Source organism: Chrysochloris asiatica, unplaced genomic scaffold (genome assembly GCF_000296735.1).
Source record: "Chrysochloris asiatica unplaced genomic scaffold, ChrAsi1.0 scaffold00001, whole genome shotgun sequence".
NCBI classification, from domain to species: Eukaryota; Metazoa; Chordata; class Mammalia; order Afrosoricida; family Chrysochloridae; genus Chrysochloris; species Chrysochloris asiatica.
Window position 1 is genome coordinate 15547118 of NW_006408519.1, and position 12224 is coordinate 15559341.

General features: G+C 36.5%; 1 protein-coding gene across 2 annotated transcripts in view; it reads right to left on the reverse strand.

Moving 5' to 3' along the window:
- CSMD3 (CUB and Sushi multiple domains 3) overlaps positions 1-12224 on the reverse strand; it is a 1928297-nt gene that overhangs the window by 724684 nt on the left and 1191389 nt on the right. The gene's annotated exons all lie outside the window — the stretch shown is intronic.

Sequence of the window (12224 nt, forward strand, 5' to 3'; positions counted from 1 at the left end):
ATGGAGAGAAAGACAGAGACAGACTGACAGAGAGAGTCCTTGTGTGGCACTATAGGATAAGCATTGCAGGCCACTCAATTCAACCTCAGAAACTCTGTATGGTTGCTGTGAGTGGGAAATGGCGTTTAACAACAACAAAATATACAGCACAACAAAAACAAATATATACGTATTTGTTGCTGTTGTTAAGTGTTGTTGAGTCAATTCTGATTCATAGCGACCCTGTATAGTGTTTCAGCGAACAGTTGGTGGATTTGAACGTCCACATTGCAGTTCAAATTGACCTTGTGGTCTGTGCTTATCCTACAGAGCCACACCAGGACAAGATACATATGTTTTGTAAGAGTCTTGGAGTTGGTTCCAACTCATAGCAACCCTGTATAGGGTTTCCGAGGAGTGGCTGGTGAGCTTGAACAGCCAACCTTACAGTTCAAATTGAACTTGCAGTCCTGCGACTTAACCCGCAATACCACACCAGGACTGTACTATGAATTTATGTTTATATTTTGTTGTTAACTGCTGTCAAGTTGGTTGTGACTCAAAAAGATTCCAAGGAGTGGCTGGTGGGTTTGAACCACCCATCTAGAGGTTCAAACAGACCTTGCAATCCAGTGAATTATTCCGCAGCACCACATCAGGACTCTCGCTGTCTATATATTAAAATCTAAAAGATATTTTAATTTTTGTAATCTGTACATGACACAGTAAATCTGTATATTTTAACCAGGTATGTGGAGCCATTGTCTGCATCTGTGCTCCTGTATCAATCTGTGAATAACTTTAACATAAGATCTACTGGTCTCTTTGGTACTTGTTGGTTAGATTATTTGTGCTAATTAAACAACAACAACAAAAAAAAACATGAATAATTTCTTGAGAGCAGGAATTAATTTTCTATTCTAAATTATCCAGTTCCAGATTCAATATTCAACAGATTTTTGGGGGTGAGTTTAATTAAAGAAGATTTAAAAAATAAAACAAAAACCACTCTCTTTTAAAAGCACATTTTGTTGTTGTTGTTATATATGTCTCCTGACACTCTAATATCCCCCAAAGTCCCAGTTCTTTAGTCTACTAGTGACACTTTGGTGTGTGTTTTTCCTGTTCACTACAAATAATTTTATAATTAAACAACCACATATATGATAAGCAGTTTTAAAAACATTGTTGTTGTAGTCGTTAAGTGCTATCAAGTCGGTTCCAATCCATAGCGACCCTGCATAGGGTTTCCTAGGAGCATCTGGTGAGCTTGAATCTCCAACCTTGTGGTTCAAACCAATTTTGCAGTCCAGTGCATCAGCCCACAGCACCACACCAGTACTATAATATTGGAGTCCTGGTATGACACTGTACTATAAACAATGGACTGTTAACTGCAAGGATGGTTGTTCAAACTCACCAGTCTCTCTTTGGAAACCCTTTATAGGATCACTATGGGTTGAAACCTACTCAACGGCACTGAACAACATGATTATGAACATTTCTGCAGGAGTATGGTGGCTTTGTAGGATAAGCACTGGACTATAAACCACAAGGTTAGCAATTAATGCCACCACCCTACAATAGAAAGGTGAGGCTTTAAGGTTGCTATGAGTCAAAATTGACTCCAGGGAACTTAACACCAACAACAACAAAAATTGTGTGTGTTATTATTTACATATACATGTATATATACATTAATCAATATGTTTTGGGGATATTTTTTATCATCCTTTCATCCTTAAAGAAAACCATAGATGGTTATCATGATTTATTTCTTACATTAGAGATTTGATTGTTGTTAAAGTTGTGATTAGCATTATCCTACAGCACCAAAACAGATGGAATACACAGAAATCAAATTGACTACATCTATGGAAAGAGACAGTGGAAAAGCTCCATGTCATCAGCCAAAATAAGGCCAGGGGCAGATTGTGGAACAGACCATCAATTGCTCATATGCAAATTTAAGCTGTACCTGAAGAAAATCAAGTCCACAAGAGCCAAAATATGACTTTGAATATATCCCGCCTGACTTTATCATAGGAAGAACAGATTTGATACATTAAACGTTAAAGACCAAAGAGCAGAAGAGTTGTGGGATGACATCAAGAACATCATACACGAAAAAAGCAAAAAGTCATTAAGAAGACAAGAAAGAAGGAAAAGATCAAAATGGATGTCAGAAGAGACACTGAAACTTGCTCTCCAATGTAGAGATACTAAAAGAAATGGAAGAAATGAGGAGGTCCAAGAGCTGAACAGAAAATTTCAAAGGTCAGCTCAAGAAGACAAAGTCAAATATTACAATGAAATGTGCAAAGATCTGGAATCAGAAAATGAAAAGGGAAGAACACGCTCAGCATTTCTCAGGCTGGGGGAACTGAAGAAAAAATTTAACCCTCAACATTCATTATTGAAGGATTCTCTGGGCAAATAATTGAATGATGCAGAAAGCATCAAGAGAAGATGGAAGGAATACATAGAGTCACTGTATCAAAAGGAAATGGTTCAAGTTCAATCATTTCAAGAGGTAGCATATGATCAAGAGTCAATGATACTGAAGGAAGAAGTCTAAGGTGCATTGAATGAATTGGCAAAGAACAAGGCAACAGGAATTGGTGGAATAAAAATTGAAATCTTTCAAGAAAGTGAGGCGGCACAGGACGTACTCACTCATGTATGCCAAGAAATTTGGAAGACAACTATCAAGTCAACTGACTGGAAGATAGCCAGATCTGTGCCAATTCCAAAGAGAGGTGACCCAACGAAATGCAAAAATCATTGGACAATATTTTTGATATCCCATGCGAGTAAACTTTTACCAAAGATAATACAGAAACAGCTACAAGCATAAATTGACAGAGAACTTCTAGAGGTTCAAGCCAGATTCAGAAGAGGATGTAGAACAAGGAATATTAATGGTGGTATCCGGTGGACCTTGGCTGAAAGCAGAGAATACCAGAAAGATGTTTACCTGTGCTTTATTGACTACGCAAAGGCTTTCGATTGTGTAGATCATGACAAGCTATGGACAACATTGTGAAGTGGGAGTATTCCTGAACTCTTAATTATGTTCATGAAGAATCTGTACAGGGACCAAGAGGTGGTTGTTTAAAAAGAACATGGGAACACTGAATGGTTTAAAATTAGGAAAGGTATGAAACAGGGTTGTATTTTTTTTATCATACTTATTCAACTTGTATGCTGAGCAAATAATCCATGAAGCTGGGTTATATGAAGAAAAACATGGCATCAAGATTGGAAGAAGACTCCTTAACAATCTGCAATATGCAGATGCTACAACGTTGCTTGCTGAAAGTGAAAAGGACTTAAAATATTTACTGATGAAAATCAAAGACCACAGCCATTGGTATGGATTGTATCTCAATGTAAAGAAAACAGAAATCCTCACCACTGGACTAATAAACACCATTCTTATCAATGGAGAAAAATTTGAACTTGTCAACGACTTCATTCTTGTTGGATCAATTATCATCACTCATGGAAGCAGCAGTCAAGAACTCAAATAATGTATTGCCTTAGGCAAATCTGTTGCACAAGACCTTTTTACAGTGTTGAAGAGCAAAGATGTCAGCTTGAAGACTAAGATGCTCCTGACCCAAGCCATGATATTTTCAATAACCTCATATGCATGCAAAAGCTGGACAGTAAGTAAGGAAGACCATAGAAGAATTGATGCTATTGATTTAAGGTGTAGGGGAATATTGAAAGAGCCATGGGCTGCCAAAAGAACAAACAGATCTGTGCTGGAAAAAGTGCAGCCAGAGTGCTCCTTAGAGGCCAGGATGGCCAAACTTTTTCTCTCATACTATGGACATATTGTCAGGAGGGACCAGTTTCTGGAAAAGGATATCATGTTTGGTAAGGCGGAGGGTCAGAGTAAAAGAGGACGAACCCCAGCGAGATGGATTGGCAAAGTGGCAGCATCAGTGGGCCCAAGCATGGCAACAACTGTGAGGTTGGCCCAGGACTGGGCAGTGTTTCGTTGTGTTGTGCATAGAGTCACTAGGAGTAGGTACTAATTCGAAGGCACCTAACAACAGCAATATTTGCTCATGTGAGTCCTGGTGTTGTGGGTTAATGAGCTGGATTGCAAAATCGGTTTGAATCACAAGATCAGTACTTCAAGCTCATTAGCTGCTCCTCAGAAACCCTATAGGGTAGCAATGGCTCAGAACCTACTCGACTGCACTTAGCAACAACTCATATGTTCATGAGCAACATAGCTTTCTATGTTTTTTTCTTTTCAATATCAAGAAATAGTTTATTAATTTCCTACCTTTTTCAGTCTTTGTGTCTTAGAGAATTAAAAAAAAAAGTTTCCTGAGTGTTAATATTTGATCAAAAAGTTTGCTGAGTTTGGTGTGTACTTGAAATATGTATCTATCATTTCAATTATCTTTGCTTTCACCTTATAGAATACATTTGACCAAACTTTACCACTTTATACATTTATACGTTACACAGACTTAACATATAATATTGTTCATTTGGGATTTTAACATAGATGAAAAATCAATATTCATTCAAGCAGAATAAGGAGATAATGCCTGGCTTAAAGCCAGAAAAGTTGTGCATCAGGATTGTATCCTTACTCTACATTTATTCAATCTGCATGCTGATCAAATACTCTGAGAAACTTGACTACATGAAGAATAATACAGCATCAGAATTGAAGGAATACTTAGCAACAATCTGTAATATGCAGACGACACAACCTAACTTGCTAAAAGTGAAGTGGACTTGAAGCCATTACTAATGAAGATTATAGACTACAATCTTCAGCATGGGTTACATCATAACATAAAACAAAAATCCCTCACAACTGGAACATCATGATAAATGAAGACAAGATTGATGTTGTCAAGGATTTAATGGTATATAATCCACACTCATAGAGGGAACAGTCAAGAAATCAAACTATGTGAATTTTGTGCTGGAAATCTTAGCAGGAGTATAAAGCAAGAAAGGGAAATTAGAGACATCCAACTTGGCAGAGATGAAGTAAAAAGAAAACCCAAATATTTAGTAAGAAAATGACTAGAACTCATTGAAAAAAATCATCAAAGTAGCAGGGAACAAGATCAGTACACAAAAATCAGTTGGAATTAGTACAGAACATTCACCACATAATGGTCAATAATTCAAGATCAAAAGGGCAACAATTACTTAAGGAAAAAGTTGAGAAGGGATGGGAAAGACGATGGAATGGAAATAAGAACCTCAGGAAATAAGTGGATAACTTGTTATATGGAAGGGATTACAATAATTGAGGCGAAACAAAGTGTATTACTTGTTAAATGCAGAAGAGATGATATTGTCTATAAACCTCCACTCATTCCACAATAAAACATGAAAAAAAAAGTTGGATTCTTTGCAATAATGAAGAGAGCTCTGAAAAGGAAAACAAGAAAATAATACTATTTACAATAGTTACCCAAAAGATGAAATATTTAGGAATAAAACTAACATGAGGGAAAAAGACCTGTACAAGGAAAACTGCAAAACACTACAGCAGGAAACCAAAATTGACCTACAAAATGAAATATACCATGCTCGTGAAAAGGAAAGTTTAACATTGTTAAAATGTCAACACTACTCAAAGTAATCTATATATATAATGCAATTCCAATACAGATTATCTAATCAATAAATTTATATGTAAAGAAAAGAGATGCTGGATAAGCAAAACATTGCTGAAAAAAGAAGAACCAAGTAAGAGGCCTCCTCTCACTTCCCAATCTCCGACTATATCACTACAGAATTCAAAACAGTCTGGTACTGTTACACAAAATACTCATAGATTAATAGAATAGAATTGAAAAATCAGAAGTAAATCCATCCATCGATGACCAGTTGATTTGTGACATAGGAGCAAAATATATTATATGGGGAAGAGATAGTCTCTTCTACAAATGGTGCTGGCAAAACTGGAAACCCATTTGCAAAAGAATGAAACAAATCCCATATCTCACACTGTTAATAACAACAACAAAAATAATTCAATGTATATTAAAGACCCAAATGTAAAGTCTAGAATTAAAAGATCCATCAATGAAAAAATGGTGACAAACTTAGGGTCTTTGATGCATGGCATACATGCACTATCAAACATAATCAAAAATATACAAACAGCAGAAGACAAAATAGATAACTGGTCCTAATTTTGGTAAAAATTAGATACTTATGCACAACAGAAGATTTCACCAAGAGAGAATTTGTACCACCAATCTTGAAGTTCAAACCAACCTTGCAGTTGAGTGCTTATCCTACAGCACCACACCAGGACTCCAGCGACCCTGCATAGGGTTACCAAGGAGTGACTTGTGGGTTTGAACTGGTGATCTTGCAACTCAAACTGACCTTACAGTCCAATGCATTGTTCTGCAGCATCACACAGGGGATTACAAATATTTACATGAAACAAAGTTTGTAACTTTTTTTTAATGTGAAACTACTGATCTTCTCTGTAAACTTTCACTCAATTCACAATAAAACGTTTAAAAGAAAATGTTTCACCAAAGAAGCAAAGAGAGAACTCACAGACTGGGAAAAAATGGTTGCAACATATCAGACATAGTCTACTGTAAAATTTATAGAACACTTCAGTATCTCAATAAGAAGAAGACAAACCATTTAAAAAATCAGCAATGGAAATGAATAGACACTTCACCAAAGAAGACATTCAGGTGGCCGACAAATATATAAAGAAATGCTCATATTCATTAGCCTTTTGAGATGTCATGTCACCTCAGCATCAGTCAATAGCAAAGACTGAAAAACAGAAAACAACAAATGATGGTGAGGGTATGGAGAGACTGAGACACTTCCACACTGGGACTGTAAAATGGTGCAATCATTAGGAAAACCATATGGCAGTTTCTCAAAAATTGGGACTAGAAATAGCATATGATTTAGCAATTCCTCTACTGGGAATATATCCTCAAGGGATAAAATCCAAAACACAAATAGATATATGCACTCCCATGTTCAGTGCAGCACTATTAATAATAACAAAAAAGATGGAGACAAAGTAAATGGCTATCAAAAGAAGAATGGTTAAACACATTTTGGCACATGTGCTCAAAGGAATACTATACAATATTTATATTGTGAATCTGTGAAACACCTCATAACATGGATGAATGTAGATAAATTATGCTGAAGGAGATTAGTCAATCACTTAAGTACAAATATTATCTGAGAACACTATTTTAAAAAGTTAAGAAAAGGTTTTCCTGCTAAAAGATACATTCTATGAGGGTTTACAGGGGTGGGAGGTGATGAAAAATTACTCACTGGCTGTGCATAAGGTCGCTATGAGTCGGTACCAACTCGACGGCATCTAACAACAACAACATACAGTAGATACATGTTAACTTGGGTGATGGGAAAGGCAATATGCAAAAGACAAATGAAAGTTAGCAGAAGACACTGGGAGAAGTGAAGAGTTAAGGGTGGGGAAAGGTAAATATTGTTAACTGATGGTACATGGATGGAAGTGTGACCATTGTAGTGAAATGAGATATATGATTTGCTGAATGTAAAACTGATGATCTGCTCTATAAGCCTTCACTCAATTCACACACACAAAAGAGATTATAAAAAAAAAATCTAATGGTGTATAACTTTGGGTAAATCTGCTGCAAAAGACCTATTTAAAGTGACAAAAAAGCAATATGTTATTTAGAAGAAAAAAGTGCATCTAATTCTAACAGTGGTGTTCTCAATTGTCTCATCTGCATGAAAACTGGACAATGAATACAGAAAACCAAAGAATTGATGCATTTAAATTATGCTGCTGAAGAATATTGAACATTTTGAAATTATCTGAGTTAAAAAGAAAATAAAAATAGAAACTACAACCTATTTAGAATTGAACAATTAACCAGTCCATATCAAAGCAGAACCCTAAATGTAATTTACAAAACATTACTACAAGAAACTAAAAGAGATTTACAAAAAAGGAAGCATATACAATGCCCATGGATAGAAAGACTTAACTTTGTGAAAATACCAATACTACCTAAGCAATCTATAAATATAACACAATCACAATGCAGATCCCGATGTCATTCTTTAAAAAGATGAAAAAAATTATCACAAGTTTTATATGGAGAGAAAAGATACCTTGGCGAAGCAAAACACTGCTTAAGAAGATGAACAATATTAGAGGCCTCTCACTCCCGGATCTCAAAAAAAAACTACACAGACACAGTGGTCAAAACAGCCTGTTACTGACACAATGAAAGATGCGTTGATCAATGGAACAGAATTTAAAATCCAGAAGTAAATCCATCTGCATACAGTCAACTGATGGCTGACAAAGGACCAAAACACATTAAATGGGGAAGAGATAGTCTCGTAATCAAATGGTGCTTGCAAAACTGGAAATCAGTTTGCAGAAGAATGAAACAAAACCCATAACACACACCTTATACAAAACAAATTCAACATGAATTAAAGACCTAAATTTAAAACCGAGAACTATAAAGATCAACCGTGAAAACCTAGGGACATAACTTACAGGCTGTAATGCATGTCATACATACACTATAAAACATTACAAAAATGCACAAGTCATAGAAGACAAAATAGATAACTGGGACCTCCAAAATATTAGAAATTTATGTGCACAAAAAAGTTTCTGCCAAAAGACTAAAAAGGGAGTCCACAAACTGGGAATTTTTTTTTTTTTTTTCCAATAACATCAGACAAGTGACTAATATAAAAAAAAATGTATAGAAAAACTACAATACCTCTAAAAGAAAAATACAAGTAACCCTATTTAAAAGAAGGCACAGGACATTAACAGACACTTCACCAAGGAAGACATTTAGGCAGCCAACAAATATATGAAGAAACGTTCATGATCATTAGCCATTACACACATGCAAATCAAAACAAACAAAAAACAGAAGGAACATAAGCAAATACTGTTAACCAAAATAACCCAAAAAAAGTTGAATTAATTAAAAGCACTAATAGAATGTAACTGCTGGGGGGAAAAAAAAAAAGGAAATGTAAGGGCAACTGTAGCTTCGTGGAGGTGAGGTTGAAGTCTTTACATTCCAGTTTTCAATAGAGTCAAGAGCAGAATCTGTAACACAAACCCGGGCCAGTATGACTGCAGAGGCACATAGATGGAGAGATGAGGGTGAACAGAGGTCAGCCTTGGTGCTTACAAGAATCCTCTGATCCTGACAACTTGTGGTTTTTGTTACGTGCTAATGGTGACTCTGCCCCCATCACCGTTGCATAATTTTAAAGTCATTTTGAGTTGTTCATCTGACACATGAGCAGCTACTTGGTTCTTCCTCTTTCTTTCGAATAATCATTTTTCTTCCTACCACCACCCCCACACCTTGTCTAGATATTTCAATTAAAAACATTATTATGCTATGGGAATGAAAAAAAAACAAAACAAAAACTACAACAACAAAGAGATATCCTCTCACAGCGACATTAACTTGAAGTTCAAAAACAAAAAGAAAACAACAAATGTTGTCGAGGGTGTGAAGAGACCAGGAATTTCTGACATTGCTGGTGTGACCACTCTGGAGAACTATATGCTGATTCCTCAGGGATTTGGAAACAGAAATACCTATACTTGGTATATATCCACAAGAAATAAGAGACAGAACATGAGTAAATATATGCACATCAATGTTCATCACAGCACTCTTCACAATAGCAAAAAAATGGAAACAGCCTAAGTGCTCAGCAATGGAATAATGGAAATTTTGGTACATATACATGATGTAATACTATGCAATGCTGAAGAATAACAATGAATCGGTGAAATACCTTATAACTTGGATGAAATTGGAGAACATTATGCTGAGTGAAATTAGTCAATCACAAAAGGACAAATATTGTATGAGACCATTTTTGTTAAAGCTTAAGAAAAGTTTTCCAGATAAGAAGAAACATTCTTTGATAGTTATCAGAGGTGGTAGAGAGAGGAGAGTAATTCGCTGGCTAGAGGGTAGACAGAAAGGACAATATACAAGAAAGGGGAAGGCAATACACAAGAGGGAGAGTGGCAGAATAATAATGAAGATATATGAAGAAATAGGGAGGGATGAATGGGATAAAGGGCATAGATATAAATCATGATATAGTAACAACATTGGAATAACAGGATTCTGTGCATAGACACACGGACTGAGACATAGACTGAATGGTAGAGGAGGAAGACTGGGATATATATACATATTTTTATATACTCCACAAATACTTGTGGTTAAAAGAGAAAAAAGAGAAATTTTCCTTGATGGTTGCCAGGGGTGGGAAGGAAGGGAAATTAGCTCATTGGTTAGAGGGTACACATGTTAATTTGGGTGACAGGGAGGGCAATATACAAGAAGAGGCAGGTTGACAGAAGAATGATGAAGACAGATGAAGACACAAGGAGGTATAAAAGTGCTAAATGGGGTACAGGTAAATAGTGATATATATACAACCTTGGAACAATGGACATGGACAGAGACACATGTTGAATAGGTATGGGAGGAAAAGTAGTATGTATATATATGTATGTATATTTCCCATAGATATATAAGAGTTTGAAAGAGGATATTGGTATATGAGTATTTACCTTTCCTGAAAACACAACTATGAATGCATTGGAGCATACAGTGGACAAAATCATGAAAATTTCTTAGATGTTATCAAATATCTTTAAGCAAGGAGCAGCTGACCCTTGGGGCTCAGGACCACAGCCTCAGGGGACCACATGGGGACCCCATGGTTAATTGGTATAACATAGTCCACAAAGACAATGTTCTATATATCCTACTTTTGTGAGTAGCATCTGAGATATTAAAAGCTCATTAGCAGCTGTCTAAGGTACAGCTATTAGTCTCTTGAGGTGCAGAAGAAAGAAAGGTTATGAGAACTGAAGATACTTGAAATCAATTAGTCCAACAGACTAAAGGATCATGTGAACATCAGTCTCCATGACTCTGAGACCTGAAGAACTAGATGGTGCACAGCTACCACTACCAAATTCTCTGAAAGGGATTACATTAGAAGGTCCCGATAGAGTGGGATAATATGTAGAACAAAACTCAAAATTATTTAACAAAATCAACTGGGCTTATTTGTCAGAAAGATATGGAGGAACCTGAGATGATAGCCCTCAACTACCTTTCAGGTCTGGAAAAAGAACTCATGGCCCAACTTTCAGTCAAGCAGTAGATAGGTACATATAGAGAACAACAACATTAGTGAGGTATGTTCACTATGAATGATGTGATAGTCAATCATTCAAAATCAAAGTGGTAACATTTACCTAAAGACAAAGATGAAAGGGTTAGGGTTCTGTGTCAACTTGACTAGACCAGTATTTCCTGAGGTTTAGCAGTTAAGATGTGCTTATTCCGATGGTGATTAAACCTAATACAAGCATAGTTAGCTCTATGATGAGCATCTATGAGCAGTCAATCAATTGAAGGGATGCTTACTTGGGGGTGTGGTCTGCTACCAATATAGTGGACATGCAGAAGGTACTCTCTCTCTCTTCTACTGGGGACCTGGGACTCTGCAACTGTAAGTCCTTTCTCCCTCTCTCTCTTTCTCTGTCTCTCTCTGTCTCTCTCATCTATCTATCTATCTATCTATCTATCTATCTATCTATCTATCTATCTATCATCTATCTATTTTGGAAGAAGTGCAGTTAGAGTGCTCCTTGGAGGCCAGGATAGCTAGGTTTTGGATCTCATACTTTGGACATACTGTAAGGAGGGAACAGTCACTGGAAAAGGATGTCATGCTGGGTAAGATGGAGGGTCAGAGAAAAAGAGGAAGACCCCCAACGAGATGGATCAGCCAGGTGGCATCATTGATGGCATCGAGTGTGGCGGTGGAGTGAGGTTGGCCCAGGATCGGACATTGTTTCATTCTGCTGTGCATGGGTTCGCTATGAGTCAGTTCCTACTCGATGGCACCTGACAACAACAGCAATATATATATAAATATATGGAGAGAGAGGGAGAGAGAAAGAGATTGTACATATATATGTTCTACTGGTTTTGCTTCTCTAGAAAACCTGGCCTAAGACAGATGGGAAAGTGGGTATAATGTAAATACCAACCACAGGAAGGAAGGGAGATAGCAGTTGTTGCATAGAAGGGATTGGCAATCATTGAGATGAAACAAAGTATATTATTTATTGAATATAAAATTGATTATCTTGATGAGCTTGTCTGTAAACCTTT